Source organism: Macaca nemestrina, chromosome 12, assembly GCF_043159975.1.
Source record: "Macaca nemestrina isolate mMacNem1 chromosome 12, mMacNem.hap1, whole genome shotgun sequence".
Classification (NCBI taxonomy): Eukaryota; Metazoa; Chordata; class Mammalia; order Primates; family Cercopithecidae; genus Macaca; species Macaca nemestrina.
In genome coordinates, this window is record NC_092136.1 from 45,719,786 (window position 1) to 45,739,089 (window position 19,304).

Sequence of the window (19,304 nt, forward strand, 5' to 3'; positions counted from 1 at the left end):
CCGTGGTCTCGATCTCCTGACCTTGTGATCCGCCCGCCTCGGCCTCCCAAAGTGCTGGGATTACAGGCGTGAGCCACCGCGCCCGGCCTCCAGGTCTCATTTAAGGGAGAGCATGGCTCCAGCAGAGAGTCCACCGTATTGGGAACAATGTTACTGCCACACTCTATGGCATCCTGAACTTGAGCTGAAGCGAGTTTCATTTCCCCATTGTATCTGATTCTTAGAAAAGTGAAAGCAATATAGTGGGGAGCTCAGTTTGAAAGGCAAAAGAACTGTGTTTCTCTTTTAGAATTTCAACATGTATAGGTCAGGACAGTGCCACAGGTGTGTTCACAAGAGGGACAGGGTGTTGCACAAACTGTGTGGATGAACACGCTTCTCCCTGTAGGAAGGCAGCTGCTGGAGCTCTGGAGGTAACCTGGGCATGAGACACTCAGAAGTCAAGGAACCAAGCACCCAGGCAACCCAGCCAGCCTGCGGACAAGGAGAAGCCACGGCAGGTGTGAACAGGGTGTGGCAGGGGCACCCTAGCAGCAGTCGGAGCACTCTGGAGGGAAAGACAGGCTGAGAAGTCGCCGAAACACAGGCCAATGACCTTCAGAGTAGAAAGCAAGCTGTGGCCAGTTGCCTATAGGACACTCAAATTACCTTCTATCAGTGCACCAGGAGCTGGTCATAGTGGCTGCCTGATACTACTACACAGAACAAATAATGGGGTACCTTTTTTCACTCTTTAACTTGTTCAAACACTTCCGCTTCCACAAGAAGGTAGACAGATAAGTTAAAGTCATAATTCAAATGGAACTGAAGGCAAAGCAGAATTCCCTAGGCTCTGCATATTGAGAAAGCACATTCAATAGTAAAACATTTTTACACTTTAAAGACCTATTGTTAAGGCTGGGTACAGTGGCTCATGCCTATAATTCCAGCATTCTGGGAGGCCAAGGTGGGTGGATCACCTGAGGTCAGGAGTTTGAGAGCTCTGGAGGTAACCTGGGCATGAGGTAGCCTGGCCAACACGGTGAAACCCCATCTCTACTAAAAAAATACAAAAAATTAGCCGGGTGCCTATAATCCCAGCTACTCGGGAGGCTGAGGCAGAAGAATAGCTTGAACCTGGGAGGCAGAGGTTGCAGTGAGCCGAGATCGTGCCATTGCACTCCAGCCTGGGCAACAAGAGTGAAACTCTGTCTCAAAAAAAAAACAAACTCTAGGTAGTAAAGGTCATGAACGTCTCAGCCGGTGTGCGGACACTGTGTTTCCAGTGGTCCTCATACTCTCTTATCTGGACTGCAGCCACAGTCCACTTCCTTATCTTCCAGATCTGAACCTGGGGTAGGAGGGAGATGTGTACACTTTTTGTATTTATTAGAAGGAGGCATGGGTTAAACATTTTTCAGAAGAAACATCTTTGGTGCCTCTGCTATTGCCCCCAGGCTGGCATGACCTGTGGAAACCTGGCATTCCAAGGAGACCCTTATCTCCAGAATACAATACCCAGTCTGCTCTGTCTATAATTGAGCCCTAATGATTCCTATGGGAATCTGGACACCCTGAATTATACAACTGAAAGACCTTTGAGAGATCAGCTCTCTGACTCCTTCTCACCTCATGCAGGAACCCCTTCTGTAATATCTGGGTTACACAGTTTTCCAGATTCTGAGTGAATATTCCCAGGAACAGTGAGTGACAGGGCTCATGTCCTTGCACAACTGCCTCTAGTTTTGACAGGTGTAATTTTGGGCACGTTTTTCCTTATGTTGATTAATGGTCACTTGGTGTCTAGGCAATACAAAACCTAAGTCTAACTTCTATCTATGGTTCAAGTCTGGTCCACTGGAACCTACTGCTTTTCTAAGTACTTTCCATGCCAAGCCAATATTTGTACTTTCTACAAACATTTCTATTATGTTTTGGGGTTTGAATCCTGTACCTTCCTTGTTATCCATTCCTAAAAGAACCTCTGCCTCATTCTGAACCCCTTAAAACCTAGCACCAAGAATAAAACAGAGCTTGATATTGTCTAGCTAGCAGAAAATCTGTTGCCTCCCATATTCTTATCCTATGAATCCAGTTGAAAGTTAGGCTTTGTAGAGCTCTAAGGAAAGGTAAGAAAATCCTCAGGTCTACAGAGCCTAAAGGGCAGCAGGTGGCAGCACCAAGAGAACAGGCTTGGTTCTCAAGCTTCCTGAAACTGGTCGCACCCTTTAGTAGCTGTATGACCTTGGACAAGTGACTTCTCTCATCCTCAGTTTCCACATCTGTAAGATGGGGACAATCGCATGTTGTAGGCCTTCCAGGATTTCTACAAGAATTCAATGAGATAATGCCTGAAAAGTACCTGCCGCGTGAAAAGTACTCAATGAACATGAGCTGTATTATTAATAGCAGCAGCAGAACTGCTCCTTCTATCACCCCCTTTCTCTCTCTTTTCATTTCACTCATATTACCAAGCATACACAACAGGTCTGGTAGAAGAAGTTGGAAATGTGAGAGAGTAAAAAGACACAATGCCTCTGTTCAAGGATATTCTGGCCTGGGTGACAAACAAGCCCACAGAACCTAAGAGAAGCCATCTGGGAGGTGTTACCAGGTGTTTGGAAACTCAGAGGAAGGGGACTATTAATGTCCATCAACGTGCATCAGTGGAGGCTTCCTAGCTGCAGTAGACTCTTGAAGGACTGTGGCAGGTGGGTGGTAATTGATGGGGAGGAGTTTATGGACAGAGCAGACTCATGCAAAGGCTCAGTTACAAGAGCATGGTATCCGTATCAAGGAAAATGTCTGTGGTTCAGAGTGGCAGGAACAGGATGGCAGTTGGAGAGGGGAGAGGATGGGTGGTCAGGGAGGGGATGAAGGAGATGGCAGGAAATGAAGAAATGAGGCTGGGTAAGTCGATCATTTGTTAGCGTCTCAAATGCAAAAGGAGAGCCCATGATGAGCCATGCTCTGTGCTAGGCACCAGGGATACACAATGTCCAAGAAAGACAAGGCTTGTGTCTCCACGGAACAGACACTCTAATGTGAGACTATGGGGGGAGGGCCTTGCATATCACGCTGGGTGCTATGGGGATATATTGTTGTGAACTGTATTTGCCACAGATGATCACAGCAACATCTCTGATCCCACATGCAAGGTGACCTTGCCATCCTCCCACTGACAGGAAGGATGCACCTCCCTCTCGAATCTGGAGGGCTCATGACTGCTTTGACCAATACAGTATGGCAGAAGGGACAGTCTCCGCCTTCCAAGGCTAGATGATAAAAGGTGAGGCAGCTTCTGCATTGTTCACTGTACCCTTTGCCCTTGAGCCCTGAGCTCCATGTAAGAAGTTTGCCAATCCCCAGGAAGCCAAGCCATGTGGAGAGGCTGCAGTCATCTTAACCTTCAAGTCATCCCAGCCCAGGAGTGAGACGTGGGAGTGAACAAACTTTGGAGTAACTCTAGCCTTCAGCTATCAAGTCAATGCTAGCCCTGGTGTTTTCCAAGCCGAGGCTCCAGACATGGCAGACCAGACACGTGCCATCTCTGCCGTATCTTGTCCCAATTCCTGGTGCAGAGACCCCGTGAACATAATGAAATGGTAGTTTCAAGAAGCTAAATTACAGAGTAATTTGTTTTACAGAAACAGTAACTAAAACAGAGTTTACTGAACAGGCAGTGAAGAGCCACTGAGGAATGTAAGCAGAAAATATAATCAGATTTGTGCTCTAGGAAGAGCTCTCTCACCAATGTGTGGAATGGGTTTGTTGGGATGGGCACTGGGATCAAAGGAAAGGAAATTGGTGAAAGGATGAATTGTCATCATCTGGGTGAGAAATATGAGCGGCAAGATGAGAGAAAAACCATAGTAAGAGACACTCAAGAAATGGAATCCATCAAACTCAGTGACTGGCATTCCACGAATAAGGGAATGAAAGAGTCTAAGATTCTGGGTTCTGGTTGTGGGGAAAAAAAAATGGATGGTGGAAACAGAAGAAAAACAGATTTGGGGGGAAGAAGAGCGATTACATTTTAGACATGTGTACACAGCGTCAGTGAAAGTACTGAAATGAGTGGTTGAATTCAGGCTCTGAAGTCAGGTTGTCCAAGTTTGAGTCCCAGCTCCCTAGCTCACCACCTCTGCAACCTTGGGCAAGTTACCAGTGTACCCCCCAAATCCCTGTGTCCTCATCAGGAGAATGGGAAGAGGAGTTCCTAGAACATAGAGATTAAAGTAGGAGGCCAGGTCCAGTGGCTCACACCTGTAATCCTAGCACGTTAGAAGGCTGAGGCAGGTGGATCACCTTAAGTCAGGAGTTCGAGACCAGCCTGACCAACATGGAGAAGCCCCGTCTCTACTAAAAATACAAAACTAGCCAGGCATGGTGGCATATGCCTGTAATCCCAGCTACTCAGGAGGCTGAGGCAGGAGAATCCCTTGAACCTGGGAGGCGGAGGTTGTGGTGAGCCGAGATTGCACCATTGCACTCCAGCCTGGGAAACAAGAGTGAAGCTCCAACTCAAAAAAAAAAAAAAAAAAAAAGAAAAAAAAAAAAGTAGAAAGAGGCCAGCTGTAGTGGCTCATGCCTGTAATCCCAACATTTTGGGAGGCTAAGACAGGAGGATCGCTTAAGGCTAGGAGTTTGATACCAGCCTGGACAACATAGCAAGACATCATTTCTACAAAAAATGTTTTAAAAAAAATTAGCTGGGTGTGGTGATACGTGCCTATAGCCCTAGTTACTCAAGAGGCTGAGGCAGAAGGATTGCTTGAGCCCAGGAATTCGAGGTTTCAGTGAGCTATGATCATGCTAATGCACTCCAGCTTGCACAACAGAGCTCTTAAGCTCCTGTCTCATAAAAAAAAAAAAAAAAATTGAGGATGAAAAGAGATAATGTATATAAAGCACAGTGTCTGGCATTTAAAAGTGCTCAATAAACAGCAGCTGGTCGTGTTAATATTATTACAATGGTCATTGTTATTAACTGTTCTATATACTTGGTTAGAGGCTAGGCAGTTTCTTTGTACCCGGAGGGCCTGGCTGCAGGGCATTAAATGAAAGCTGTTCCCAAGGAGCCTCACATACAAATCTGGTGCATGGTTTAGCCAACTGTAAAGTCCGTGTCAGTTTCTAAAATAGCTACACCAGCTTGCAAAGGAGTGAGAAAATCCAGTCTGTTAGCTGTCCTCAATCTCTGTCTCTCTCCGTCTCTCTCAATGGTTGAGTGGTTTTAATTAACAACTCCCACAGAGTAAGGCAAAAGTCACTCGATTAATAAAGCTCTAACTTGCCGTGCACGATTCTGAGGTCTCAGGGTGGCGCTGAGCTTGTAATTGTGGGTTTTGTTTGGGTTTGCCGTGGGTGAGGGTCTGAGGGAGTGGAATTTCCTCAGAGAAATTCGGGTACTACGTCTAGAAACCGTAGGTGACTGAAATGCCCACTTTCATGAGATTTAACAACAGGAAGCCACATTGCGGTAAGGCGCTTTGGTAAATCACCGTGCAGAATTGGCTCTTGATCTGAACTTTCCTGCCTCTGAGCACCTCATCAGTTTTCATTTCCAGCACACACAGAACCAGTTTTGCCCCCATTCACTTTCTGCATAAGCACTGGGGAATGTTGACACAAGTGTTTCTCATGCTACAGTAAAGACCTGTGACATTTAATTGAAATTAAACACATAATATTGCTTTCGAGGCAAAGAGAAGTATCTGCCTCTGCCCCTGCCACAGCCTCCATGGTCCTTGCACAAGCATTCTCCAACTATTTTTTTAAGTTCCTACGTAACGCACTCCTCTGTGCCTTACCCTTCCAAATGGTAATTTCAGGTCCCTTCATAGCTCCTTCAAATGGCACTGGGAGTATCTAGGGCTTCCGACGTTCAGGTGGTGCATGCTCTTCCTTTTTGGTCTTGCCTTCCATATATTCAGATATTCCGAGTGTGGGGTCTAGCTATAGTAAACCACCATCCTATAGGGTGCTTGGGAGCCCGGGCTTTGAATCAGCCTGGCTGAATGCTTGCTTCCACCAGTTACTGTCTATGTGGCCTGGCCAAGTAACTTTACCTCTCAGAGCTTCGTCCCCTTGATTGTAAAAGTGGGACGAGAAACAGTCTCTACTGCAAAGAACCAATGGAAAGAGTACGTGAGAAAAGCATGTAAAGAGCTCAACACAGTGCCTAGCACATAATAAAGTCTCCAAAGCAGTTAGCGATTATGAATTACAGTGCCACCACAGCAGGACTGGCAGCAAGTCATGGGTTAGCAGGCGCTATTGAGTCCTCTGTGGCCTTCCCCCTTCTCTATAGAGCCAACACCACATTTATTTTGTCCCATGTTTCTGACAACTTGAGTTGACTTCACCCTTTAAACTTCACTGCTCAAGTATGTGAGATTTCTAATTTCGAAACAGATGACTGGATGATTACAAGCACAAAGCTCTGGGAAAGGGATACAAGACTCCAGTGATGCAGTGGAGATAACCACAGACCCTGTCTCCCACTGTTCCCAAGATCAAGAAGTGAATGTGGGCTTGATTTATAGGTAGAAGGCTCTGGAGACAAACTTGGGGCCTCTCCTTAGGCTCGGAATCTTATTTCACTTCTGGGTCTCAAAAACCATCATCTCTCTGGAGGTGTCCATGCCAGTGTGTCTGTCTCACTCTGCAGTTATTTCAGGATTCAGAGGAAAGGACAAAACCTCCATTTCTCAGGGAGATTTCTTACCAGGACCCGGGGGACGCAGGAAGGGATGCAATGATTCTTCCAAGGCAGGCATACAGTCTTGATTTGTGGTGATATCCCAAGTAGGGTGCATTAGCTTTGAGCCCTTGCAGATGTTTATTCAAGCTGATGTGTTGCTCTCTTTGACCCTGGGCCACAGGTGAGCTGCCTCCTGCCTCAGATGACTCATTCCCACTGATCATATGGCAAGGCCTGCTTACAGGCTAGGATGGCTGATTTTATGTGTCAACTTCACTGGGGCACAATACCCAGATATTTGGTCAAACGCTAGAGTCCAGATATTGCTGCAAAGGAATATTTTAGATGAGACTGACAGCTAAATCAGTAGACTCTGAGTAAAGCAGATCATCCTCCATAATGTAGGTGGGTCTCATCCAATCAGTTGAAGGCTTTGAAAGACTGATGTCCTCTGAGCAAGAGGGGATTCTACGTCCAGACTGCCTCTAGATTTGGATTGCAACCCTGACTCTTCTCTGGGTCTCTCAGCCAGTAGGCAGGCCAATAGGCTGAGAGACCCAGGGAGGAGTTGATGTCACAGCTCAAGTCTAAAGGCAGTCTAAAGGTAGAATCCCCTCTTGGCCTGCAACAAGGGCACCTGAAGATTTTGGACTTGCTCAATGACATGACCAATTCCTCTACACACGCATACACCCATACTCACACAAACCTACACACACCCTACTGTTTTGTTTATCTGGAGAACCTTGACTAATTCACAGACCAACTCTGACCCAGCCAGGATCTATTTGGTCATTGTGCTCAAGAATAAGATGTTGTGCCTGACATCATCTTAGTAAATGTCCTAAATAAAATAAAAGACTAAAAAGGCAAACAGATGTAATAACTCCAATAGGGCTAAAGGAGCCACCAGGCTATCTGTGCCAAACACTTTACAAACACCATCTCCTCTACTCCTCCTCACACACCTGAGAGGTGTACCGCAGTTTAACACATGGGGAACAGAGGCTCAGGAAAGGAAGTAATTTCCCTATGGTCACAGCTGCCAATCAAGAAATATGAAGTTGGGTCTTCTGCCTCCAACTCTAAAGTTTCTTTCATTGTACATTTCTTCCAGAACAGCATGATGAGAGGTTCATGAGGTCCCAACAAAACTTAAGCTTCTTATCTTGATGTAAGCACAGGCACACATGGCCTTCTGTTTTGAGTCTTTCAACATGGGCTGACTGTCTCAGGGCCAAAATACTCCCAACCTCGTCCAAATGTTTCTTTTCATATTCACCTCAACTCGAACTTCGTATTCTCCAACCTTCCCATCATAAATCTGTTGAGCCACTCTGTAGCTGCCGGCCCTTGAAAAATACTGGGAAGGGTATTTTCAACTTGAGTGATCTACATGCTTAAGATAAAAATAAATACAGGCCAGGCACAGTGACTCACACCTATAATCTCAGCACTTTGGGAGGTCAAGGTGGGAGGACTGCTTGAGCCCAGGAGTTCAAGACCAGCCTGGGCAACATAGTGATACCCCATCACTATATAAAAAGAAGAAAAATACTAAAATTAAAAAAAAAAAGAAAAGAAATATGGACTGGGTTTTCTAGATGAGAACTATGCAAAGGCTTAGCAGGAAAAACAGGGGTGCTCAGGGACTGTCTGTGAGCCCCCAGGTGTCTGTCTTCCAGGTCCATTTGCATAGTACTGAGTAGAGAGAGAAGATGCCTACAGACCACGGCTCTCCAGCAGAGAGGGTGGCCTGGGCTGGGCGTGGTGGCTCACACCCGTAATCCCAGCACTTTGGGAGGCCCAAGGCAGGTGGATCACTTGAGGTCAGGAGTTTGAGAACAGGCTGGCCAACACGGTGAAATCCCATCTACTAAAAATACAAAAATTAGCTGGGCATGGTGGCATGTGCCTCTAATCCCAGCTGCTCGGGAGGCTGAGGCCGGAGAATCACTTGAATGCAGGAGGTGGAGGCTGCAGTGAGCTGAGATTGTGCTATTGCACTCCAGCCTGGACAACAGAGCAAGATTTTGTCTCAAAATTAATTAATTAATTAATTAATTAAATTTTAAAAAAGGGTGGCCCTAGAGGATGCAGAACAGCAGCAACTACAGCAAAGCAACAAAAGCACCAAAGTCACACTGGGATTCCAGGATATAAAGGGAAAATGTCAGTAAAATGGTGGGCCATCTTTTTCAACTCTTCCATGGGCTTAAGACAATTAAGTAACAATTACCCTCTAGGGTCTTCATTTTCTTTATTAATAAAAACAATATAAAGCCAGAGTGTGGTAGTTAGATAAGATACCTAGCACACAGAAGGGATGCCATACATGTCAGCTCCCATAAGCCACCCGGAGCTCCAGAGTAGGATGGAATATGTTTTTCCTGCACATGTAAGCACACTTCACTAAGAGTGAGCTCATAGGCCCCCTGGTAAGAACCTTGAATGATCAAAAGTTGGCACAGAAAGTAGAGTATCAAATGGTCCAGCTTTGAGAACAAATCACTGACTCCTCCTCTTGTCCATCAAGCCCCAGGGCACAGTCAGGGGCCTGGAACTGACTAGACACTTATTAAATACTTGCCAACTTGATTCAACTAACATGCAGAGTCTCGGTTGTGATGATTAATGGACTTAAGGTGGAATTTCCCTTAGTTAAACACCTGGGCCAGTCTGAGTAACGCCCAAATGCTGACTGTGTTTTGTTGATGCTGCTTACCAGTGAAGAGCCCCAGAAGGGCAGAAGGTCTGTTCCAACAAGACAGCAGACGGTCCAGATGGTGAGGGGGGAGAAGGAGCGCCTTGCTAAGCATGATTAGTCACAGCGGGCTTCTCTTCGCCCAGCCCGGTAGCTGTCGGCTGGAGGGTATCATGTTCATGCTGCCCACATGAACATCAGTTATGGTCTTATGTCTAAGGAGAGGTCTCACTAGCTTCTTACCCACTGTGGTTTGGGGAGGAGTCATGGGGGGAAGAGTATGAAATATGTTGAGGACTTTTATCCTGCACCACACACTGAATTTGGTTATATCAGATTGAATCTAGGAAACATCCTCATTATGAGGACAGTTTGGAAGGGTCTGCCATGCCGCAGGCACTGGGCTAGCACTTTGCCTGTGTCACCTCGTTCAACTGTCACAACTCCAGGTATTATTATTCTCATTGGCAGCTGAGCACAGTGGGCTTCCCAGAAGGAGAAAGTGAGAACATACAAGGTCCCCACAGGACCTGCTCTAGTTTCAGATCCACTTTGGAACCCCCACATTTTGCCTCTTCATGGTAACATTCACCACCATCTGCCTTGGGTTAGAATGAACTATTGACATGCAAGGTGGTCTTCCCCACTGGGCCCTGAGCTCCTCTGGGGGCAAGAGTTGGCAGGCTGTGGGACTGGGTTTTCCTAAGGCTCCTGAAATCATATTCTGCACTCTCCTTAAACATTCAGCCAGCCCTGGTCTGGGAGTTGCCTGGAAGGCCTGAGATAATCTGGGGGCACAGGATGGTGCTAACATGCAAGAGGGAAGGCTAGGAAATGACAAAGGGTCTGAGGATAGACACCAACTATCTCCCAGCAGTTACAACACAGGCCGGAGCTTGGAAGCCCTCCTTATCTTCTCTGTCTCCTTTGCGTCCCCTGTCTAACTGGCCCCCGCGTCAGGCTGAGTTGAATGTAAAAAGTGTCTTTAAGCTCATTGTGCATCTGTTTCCCTGGCCCTGGCCTTACCCAGCCCTGTGCCTCTGCTGCGTGGTCTCTGGAATAGCTTCTAACCTGAGCCCACTGCCCCCCGACCTCCATCTTGAATCTGCAACCCACCCAGGCACCAACCTCATAATAACACGACAATGCCTGTATGTCCTCATGCCACTGGTCTGCCTGGGCCCTTGTTTATCCTGCGAGGCCCAGCTCACGTGTCCTCAAGGTGCTACCACTGCTGCTGGTAGTGACAGTGGTGGACAATATGGCAGCGAACCCTGCTGAGTGCTTACAGCATGCAGGCCAGGCACTGGGCTGACGGTGCACACCATGATCTCACTGGAACCTCACATCAAACCTATGAGATGCGCACAGCGGAATTAAATAGGCTGCTCAAGGACACACAGCTAACCAAGTGGTAGAACCAGCCTGGACTGCAGGTCAAACTCCACAGCCCACACTTCCCACCGACCCTCACCTCATGGTACGGGTGTTGGTGTTTCAACACGAGCCATCGCTTCCTCACTGGCCTCCTTCGCTCACCACTCTTATGCTGACCTACACAGTGCCCTGTTGCATGATCTTCCCTTCACAGCATTAGGATCTTGGCGACCTGGTCTTATTCATTTCCCTCGGCCTCAGTGCTTTTAGCGTAGTCTCTAGCATATAACAAACTCAATACACACTTTTTACAGGGGATTTTACTGCTTTTTGCCTGGAGCCTTCCCAGAAGGTAGGCCAAAGGAAAGGTTTCCAGTGTCCAAGGCCAGAAGAGCCTATGCTTTGGAAAGCTACGGGAGGAGGAGGACATCTGTAAAGGTGGGTGGCAGGTGGGGAGCAGCCCCTTTGGAGGCCTCTCAAGAAGGGCCTGAGACTTCCTTCTCCCAAAGCACCCACTTTTGTTCCCTTCTTCTTCTTCCTTCCCACAGGATGCAGGGGTGGGAGGGAGGCAGGAAGGGATTCAAGCCTCAAAGCTAGATAGGAAATTCCCAGGAAATCGAGGCCCAACCCTAGTTTCCTGAGAAGACAAGACACCCATTTATTTATTTTTTCTCTCTCTTCCCCATAAATTACTAAGCCAGCATTTGCCATTAGACATCTGTGGCAGTGTGGGCTGCCCACGTCAAAGCTGGACCACACTTCATTTCTCCATGGGGCTGTCCCCCAGTAAATCTCTTTTTAATCCATGTCTCAGCCTGCTAAGTGTGTCGTCACCAGCAGTGGACAGAGTGCGCATGGGAGTGCTGGAGAATTTCTCCTCCTCCAGCAGGCTGGCAGCTCAGTTATTCTTTCTCCTCTGATGAGACTGCCTACCCAGATGCCAATAAGGGCTAGTAGATTTCCTGTACTCAGTACATCAAATGGGTCCACCGTGGAGGGAGAAGAGGTGTTCAGTTGATGCCGCCCCAGCCATCAGGGATGACTGATCTTGGTAGCCAGAGCCATTCATCTGCCAAACCAGCCATGTCAGACGACATCACAACCACGCAGGGAAAGCTGTCATTTGTTCTGCAGCACTTGGGGAAATTAATCTTGCCCTCTGCATGACTCTGTGCTTGCTTACTCTACCTAGAGAGCTGCTCAGGAAAACAGGGACCATTGTATTTGCCTGGGATATTTAACACCACGGAAAATATCAGACAGGGAAAAGTATTTATGATTTCTATGAATTCATACACTATTAAGAGCTGTCAGAAATAGACACCGAGGGAAGCAGAGAGGCACGGAAAGACCCCTAGACTGGATCCGGCCCAGCCCCATCACCAACCTATTGGGCTGCTCTGGGCCTGTACCTTCACCTCGGAGCCTCGTTGCATCTTTTAAGTTTGTCTGTTTTAAGAGGAGGGCAGTGCATTAGCGGCAAGTGACTTGCGGTGACATAATGAGAAATATATATTTGGTCTCTGCTCCTCGTGTCTGGCACAGAGCTCTTAAGTCTTTGGAATTTCTTGATAGGGGTAAGAGGAGCATCTTTTGTTATTCATAGCAAACCCCTTTCAAACATACCTGGGCTTCTGCTACTGTGGTGACTCTTGGAGGATAGGCGCTGGTTGCGAGACAAACCAACCATGTGATTAGAGCATCGGAACTTTCATTCCTGCCTTCTGACCTCCAAGACAGTAAGGAAGGGCTGGAGATGGACTTAATTGCTAATGGCCAATGATTTAACTAGTCATGGCTATATAATAGAGTCTCCAAAAAACATTCAACTATGGGACTCAGCGAGCTTCCAGGTTGGTGGACACACAGGGGTGCTGGGATGATGGCACTCATGGAGAGGGCATGGAAGCTCCGCACCACCCCCACACCTTGCACTATGCACCTCTTCATCTGGCTGTTCATTTGTATCCTTAGCATATGCTTTAAAACACACCAGCCACAGTAAATAAAAGTGTTCCCCTGGGTTCTGTGAGCCATTCTAGCACATTACTGAATGTGAGGGAGGTCCTGGGAACTCCTGATTTTCAGCCAAGTTGGACAGAAGCATGGGTAACCTTGGGACCTAGGACTTGTGATTGGCATCTGGAGAGAGACAGGGAGACAGAGAGAGAGAGAAAGAGAGAGAGTGTGTGTTTGTGTGTGCAGGGCGGTGGGGGGAGCGTGGCAGTCTTGTGGAACTGAGCCCTTAACCTGTGGGGCCTAGGCTAACTCCAGGTAGATGGTGTCCAAATTGAACTGAATTATAGGTCAGCTGGGGTAGGAGAATTGGTTGTGTGGGGAAAGCAACCCACACATTTCGTGTCTGAGTGTTGTGAAGAGAGAGTTTCCATTCATTGGCACCAAGCCCTATAGATGGGTCTGTCCACACAGCTGAGTCTTTACCTTTCCTTGACAGCTCAATCTTCCTAATCCCACTGAGACCAGCCCACTGGCTGGCTGGCAACCTGAACTTCCCAAGCCTTCCAAGAACACCAAAAGCCAAGATCATTTCAGTGGGATCAGCCTAGAGAAACAAGAACCTATCCTTTCCAAATCTCAAGATGCCTGCCACACCCTGCTGGAACCTGCCATGAATCAGTGCCTTTCAGGACAGCCTCTCCTAAATTCATTTATCTTGGCTCCAGGGTGCGTTAGGCTGTAAGGAGTACTCTGGCTTTCTCTCCTCTCAGTCCGCCAGAAACAACAGCCTATCAAGGTCACTCCAGGTCTGGTCTGGAGAGATTCACCAGATAAGAAAGAGCCTTTCACGCTATTAATCTACCCCCTTTGACTCAGGGTGCTGCCTGCTATGTTCTATGCTGACTTGGTGAGAAACACCTCACACATTTGTCCCATAATGTTCAGTGAAGGAAGGAAGAGATGAACAGGGGCATGTCTATCTTCCATCAGTCCACATGGCAAGTGTTCCTAGTTCTGTTTCTCTTGTACTGATAATGTCAAGCTCACAGGGTTAGAGGCAGTCCAAAATGACAGGGCCCAGAAGAAGAAAGACATGTGACTAGGTCCTCAAACTCAGTGGGGCTACAATCATAGGCACAAATTCATTTAGAGAAATATGGTTGGCCTTGCCATTCTTAAAGTTAGTTGTAGCATTCGCTTGATTTTTTTTTTGAGACAAGGTCTTTCTCTGTCACCCAGGTTGGAGTGCAATGGTGTAATGACACCTCGCTGCACCCTCAACCTCCTGGACTCAAGTGACCCTTCCACCTCAGCTGGGACCACAGGAACATGCCACCACGAACAGCTTTTAAATTTTTTGTAGCAACAGGTCTCACTATGTTGCATAGGCTGGTCTTGAACTCCTAGGCTCAAATGATCCTCCCATCTCAGCCTCCCAAAGTGCTGGGATTGCAGATGTGAGCCACTGTGCCCAGCCAACAAATATTTATTGACTACTTACTATAGAACAGGCAGGCACTGTGCCAGCCAATGAAGATACAGGAGCACTCAAGACAGATTTGACCTTAACCTTTAGAACTTACAACAGGTTTAGGTTTTGTCTTTCCTATCTCATATATATAGATATATATAAAAATATATATATATACACACATGCACACGCATACATATACACACATACACACGTATACACACACACATACATACAAACACTAATAAATCAATTCTGATGTAGTGCTACCAGTGCTAATACAGATACAGCAAGTATCAACGAAGCGTACAGAAAAGTCACTACCTCTGCTTGGATGGAATCAGAGAGACGACTGACAGGCAATAAAGGAAAAGATAGGCTGGGCACGGTGTCTCACGTCTGTAATCCCAGGACTTTCAGAGGCTGAGGTGGGCGGATCATGAGGTCAGGAGATCAAGACCATCCTGGCTAACACGGTGAAACCCCGTCTCTACTAAAAATATAAAAAATTAGCTGGGCGTGGTGGCGGGCGCCTGTAGTCCCAGCTACTCGGGAGGCTGAGGCAGGAGAATGGCGTAAACCCAGGAGGCAGAGCTTGCAGCCAGCTGAGATCATGCCACTGTACTCCAGCCTGGGCGACAGAGCGAGACTCCGTCTCCAAAAACAAAAACAAAAAAAAAAAAAAAAGGAAAGGTACAGGGCATTATACATGCTAATGATGCATGAGAGCATGAAGCACCCTCTTATGAACAAATAATACAAACAAAAATAAAGCATAACAACTATCCATATAGCATTTACATTGTATTATATATTACAGGTAATCTAGAGATGATTTAAAGTATATAGGAGGATATACATAGGAGGATATACATATACAAAATATACAATACTATGCAATTTTACATGAAAAACTTGAGCATCCACAGATTTTGGTATTTTCTGGGGGTCCTGAAACCAATCCCTCATGGACACTGAGGGATGACTTTAATTAATTCAGCACGAATGAGTTCCTCAATTTCTGAAGAATGGAGTCTCCCAGCAGGCATCTGTGCCCATATTTGTCGATGGAGTAATTCCTACCACCAAGGAGGGAAAACAGCAGCCCCTAAAAAGCCACTGTGGAAGATGAAATGCTTACACCCTGGTTTCTCTCCACACTAGGCTATTGATCAGCCTCATTCTCAAAAGCCAACATCCTTAGCCCTAAATATCGCCAGCCAGGAAGGAGCTTTAAACCAACACAATGACTCACAGTGAAAAGGAATTGAAACCGCAGCATCACATCCTCTATCAGCCACTAGATGGACACCACAGGCTAAGTTGGCTTTCTCCAAGTGTTCTGTAAATAGAACCATTGAGCTTCATAGCGTGTGGTAGCGAGTTATATAAGCATAAGGTCCTGTCAGGGTAGGCATCAAGAACGAACAGACCATTCTCAAAATATTAAATACCTGCTACGTCCCAGTCTCTGGGTTTAGAAAAATAATGAGTGCTGTCTGACTGCTAGGAATTCCAAGTTTAGTGGAGAAAGACACACACACACACACACACACACACACACACACACACACACACACGCACACGCACGCACACCATTTCTTATGCATCTCAGATTCTTGCCTATTCTTTTCAAGCTCCGTCTCTAATATTCAAATGTTAAGAACTTGTTCCAGTTCACTTGGCAGAGCCAGGATTAAATCTCAATTCTGCTTGCCTTTTAAGATCATACTCTTTCCTCAATACCATTCAGTGCCTCTCAAACATTTCCCATGCAAAGTGAAACGCTTATACATAAGGGTAGGTGTGAACCAAGACCATCAGAAACATGTGAGTCAGAGCTAACTCTGACTGGGGGAGTCCCAGAGGACATCACGGGGGAGATGTTTTCTTCAGGATTAGTCAGATGGGCATGAGGGGAAAGGAATTCCAGGAAGAAAGCAGCATGTCCCAAGAGGGAGGGCTTTGCAAATGCAGGAACCAGAGACAGGGCTTTGCAAATGCAGGAACCAGCCTTTGGTGGTGGCAGGTGGCCTAGAGCAGTGGGAAGTCTGGAGTGTGTGAAGGGAAATGTGGTCGGGGGTAAGTCAGCGAAGGCAGGTGAGGCAAAGGCCATGAAGGGCCTCCACAGTTAGTTAAGGCGTTCAGATCTGTTCCCACAGGCAATGGGAAGTCATCAAAGGTTCTGAGAGGGAGAAACTTCTGATGTTATATTTAAAGGGTCAATTTTTGTCCATAAAGGGATATATATTTATACTTTGGAACATTGTACAACTCAGTGCCTCCTTTGAAAAGAAAAAAAAAATCATTTCAAACATATGGACATGGAGTCTGCCCCTTTAATTTTATTCTGTACCATATGGCACTTTGAATTTTAGAATATGAGTAGAAGATTGACTTCACAGATCAAAACCTAGTAAGAGAAATCTCATCTGTTATTTTAATTTCCTCCCCGCTATAGCCAATGCCCAATTTATCAATCCAATAAAAGGATCGAGTGAGATCAAATAACAACCTGTAAAGTACTTAGACATGCCTGGTATATACCAGGCACAATATAAGGATTTGAGACACACACACACACACACACACACACACACACACACAAAGTGTAAAAGGCATTTGCTCTTAATTTCTTAGCTAAACTACATGGTAATATGGTAATAAAGTAATTTCAGCCCTACCATAGGGAGAACTGAAGGATATACACACGTGCACATGCACACACCAATACAGAAAAATGAATAGGGGCATCAAAAAATAGCTGTTATGCCAAGCCAAGGTACAGCATCACTTTAAAAACAGAGTTCTTAGGTTTTTAGAAACCAGAATTTACTTCCATATCAGATTTTCTAAATAAACTTGTCATAAACTTTTACAAGAACTTTCCTCAAAGAGCCTCTGTATGGATTGATATATTACTCATACATCAAGGCTATGTTTCTACTAAGCCAAATAAACATCTGGACAAAAGCTTTAATCATTTCATTGTTTCCAAGCGCCTGGATGTTTGAGGGCGATAAGGCATCTAGACCCTGACTGGGATTTTGGTCTTTATCAGATACAACTGCAAAGAGAAATCCAGCTGAAGGTTTAAAAACCATATTAATTGTAGTGCTTCAAAGCTCAGGGAAGTTAAATGACATGCCTAACGTCATAGAGCTGGCAAGAGGTTGGGCAGGGTTTAAGCCCTGGTCTGTCCAATAAGATATCTCAGCCTATTTCCCTTTCACTACTTCAGTTGCCTCAACAGTGCCTTATTCAGCAGATTCTGAAGCACAGAATAACCAGCCTTTCAATATTTATAATCTTGCCAGTTTATAGAAAGAAAATGATATGAGTAGAAAAGACATTAACTGTCTTGCCCTAAACTCTGCATGTAAACACGAACTGGTAACTTAGCCTCACAGCAGAAATTCACATGCATTTCCACAGAGTGGAGACATGCTTAACAAGTGTTTTAGAATGCTACAACTAGAAGGAGCATTAGGTACCATCTGGGCTACCTCTCCTCATGCTGAGGGTACATTATTTCTACATTAAAAGGAACAGGAAGAGAAACCAGACCAAAGTTCTCCAGTTTCAGTAATCAGGTGCTTTGCTTACATTTCTGAACTTTTTATCTACACTTGCTCTAAGTGCTATCACACATGCTAAAACGTAAGCTTGGAAAAGCTGGAACTGAAATGTAAACATTGGTGATTTTACGCAAAGGTAAAGGCTCTGGTTTGGATGGTTAAAGAAACCAGGAGTTTCTCACTCCGCTAGCGCTAAGCTTCAGGTTAGAGTGTTTCAATGTCTCCACCTTGTGGACATAATCAACACTACAGCAAAACAAATTCACTGGCCATCTTTTTATAATTAAGACTGGTTTGACAATAAACTCAACTCTTTATTACAGGATACAAAAACTGCAAAACCAGCCAGATTTTTTTTGGTAGTATATGAAAATGGGAATTGATAATAATAAATCTGAGTCCATGCTAGATACCAAAAGTCTTCTAAACAATAATACAAAGATTACATTATGCGCAATTCAGTTGTAGTTAATAGGTGTATGCTATTGTTTTTCATGTTTGTAGAAAACTAGAAAAAAAAATGATGCTCTAAGTTGACCAGGTCATTTAATTTCTCAGTCCGTTAATTGCGCCAGCTATTCCAGGTAGCAAAAATTTGTTGTACTGTAAGGTGTTGGGGCTCAGAAAACACTACAAAATAAAGGCTTCAGAAGCGAAAGTTTTTCTCTGACCTTTTCCTGCCCTCTGGTCTCTCAATCCTATTTCCCCTGAGGCCAGCCATAGAAACTAGAATCCCTCTGCCCCCAGGTGGGCCATAGAAATCAGAACCCTTTTGCCCCAAAGCCAGCCATAAAACCTCCAAACCATTACTCTAATTTCCCCTCTTTCTTTCTGTGTGAATCCTGGGCATAAGGAAATTTATCTGAGCCACCTTGTTTGATTGTAGAAACCTCCATTACAGAGAGGGCTCTGCCCCATACCCAGAAGGCAGGAATGCTGCTCAGAAGGGCCAAGAAGAATCTAGACAGACAGACCTTCCCGGGATTCCCCACTTTATCTACTAGCATTAGATCATACCCTTTTTGCCCAATCATATTTCTACACAGCTGTCCATACTTTGTAGAACCTAAGCATAAAATTGGACAATTTTCCCTATATCTTTGGGTATTTACTCTGAAGGCTTCTGTGTATATATATTAAGTAAATTTGTATGTCCTTTCTCTAACGAATCTGCCTCTTGTGAGTTGATTTTCCAGTGAACCTTCAGAGGGTGAAGGTGAAATTTTCCTTTTCCTCTGCAAAAGGTTTGGTGGATCCTATTTTCAAAGATTTCCCTACCCAAGATAGTTCTAAAAGTGACAGGTTAAAAACCAAAGCACCTCTATGCCTCAGCTTTTAATGAAATAAAAGAACATTTCTAGTCACAGAGGTAGAACGGAGGAAAATTAATTTTGAAATAAACTCTAGTAGTTGTAATATTTCAATACAGCAATAAAATGTTGGCAAGATGATACACTATTATGCTCTGTCTCTAATAGCTGCAAGCCCTTGGGCAAGTTATTTAACCTTCCTGGACTTCACTTTCCTCAT

The 19,304-nt window shown here is 45.5% G+C and overlaps 1 protein-coding gene and 1 long non-coding RNA gene across 14 annotated transcripts in view; one reads left to right on the forward strand and one right to left on the reverse strand.

The window, feature by feature from the left end:
* LOC139357495 (uncharacterized) overlaps window positions 1–7,132 on the forward strand; it is a 64,987-nt gene extending 57,855 nt beyond the window's left edge. The window contains exon 5 of the long non-coding RNA XR_011610774.1: window positions 94–7,132. This is a non-coding gene — a long non-coding RNA (uncharacterized lncRNA). The remainder of the gene's footprint in view (window positions 1–93) is intronic.
* The window catches only part of LOC105486999 (neuron navigator 2), a 767,789-nt gene that overhangs the window by 155,325 nt on the left and 593,160 nt on the right, over window positions 1–19,304 (reverse strand). The gene's annotated exons all lie outside the window — the stretch shown is intronic.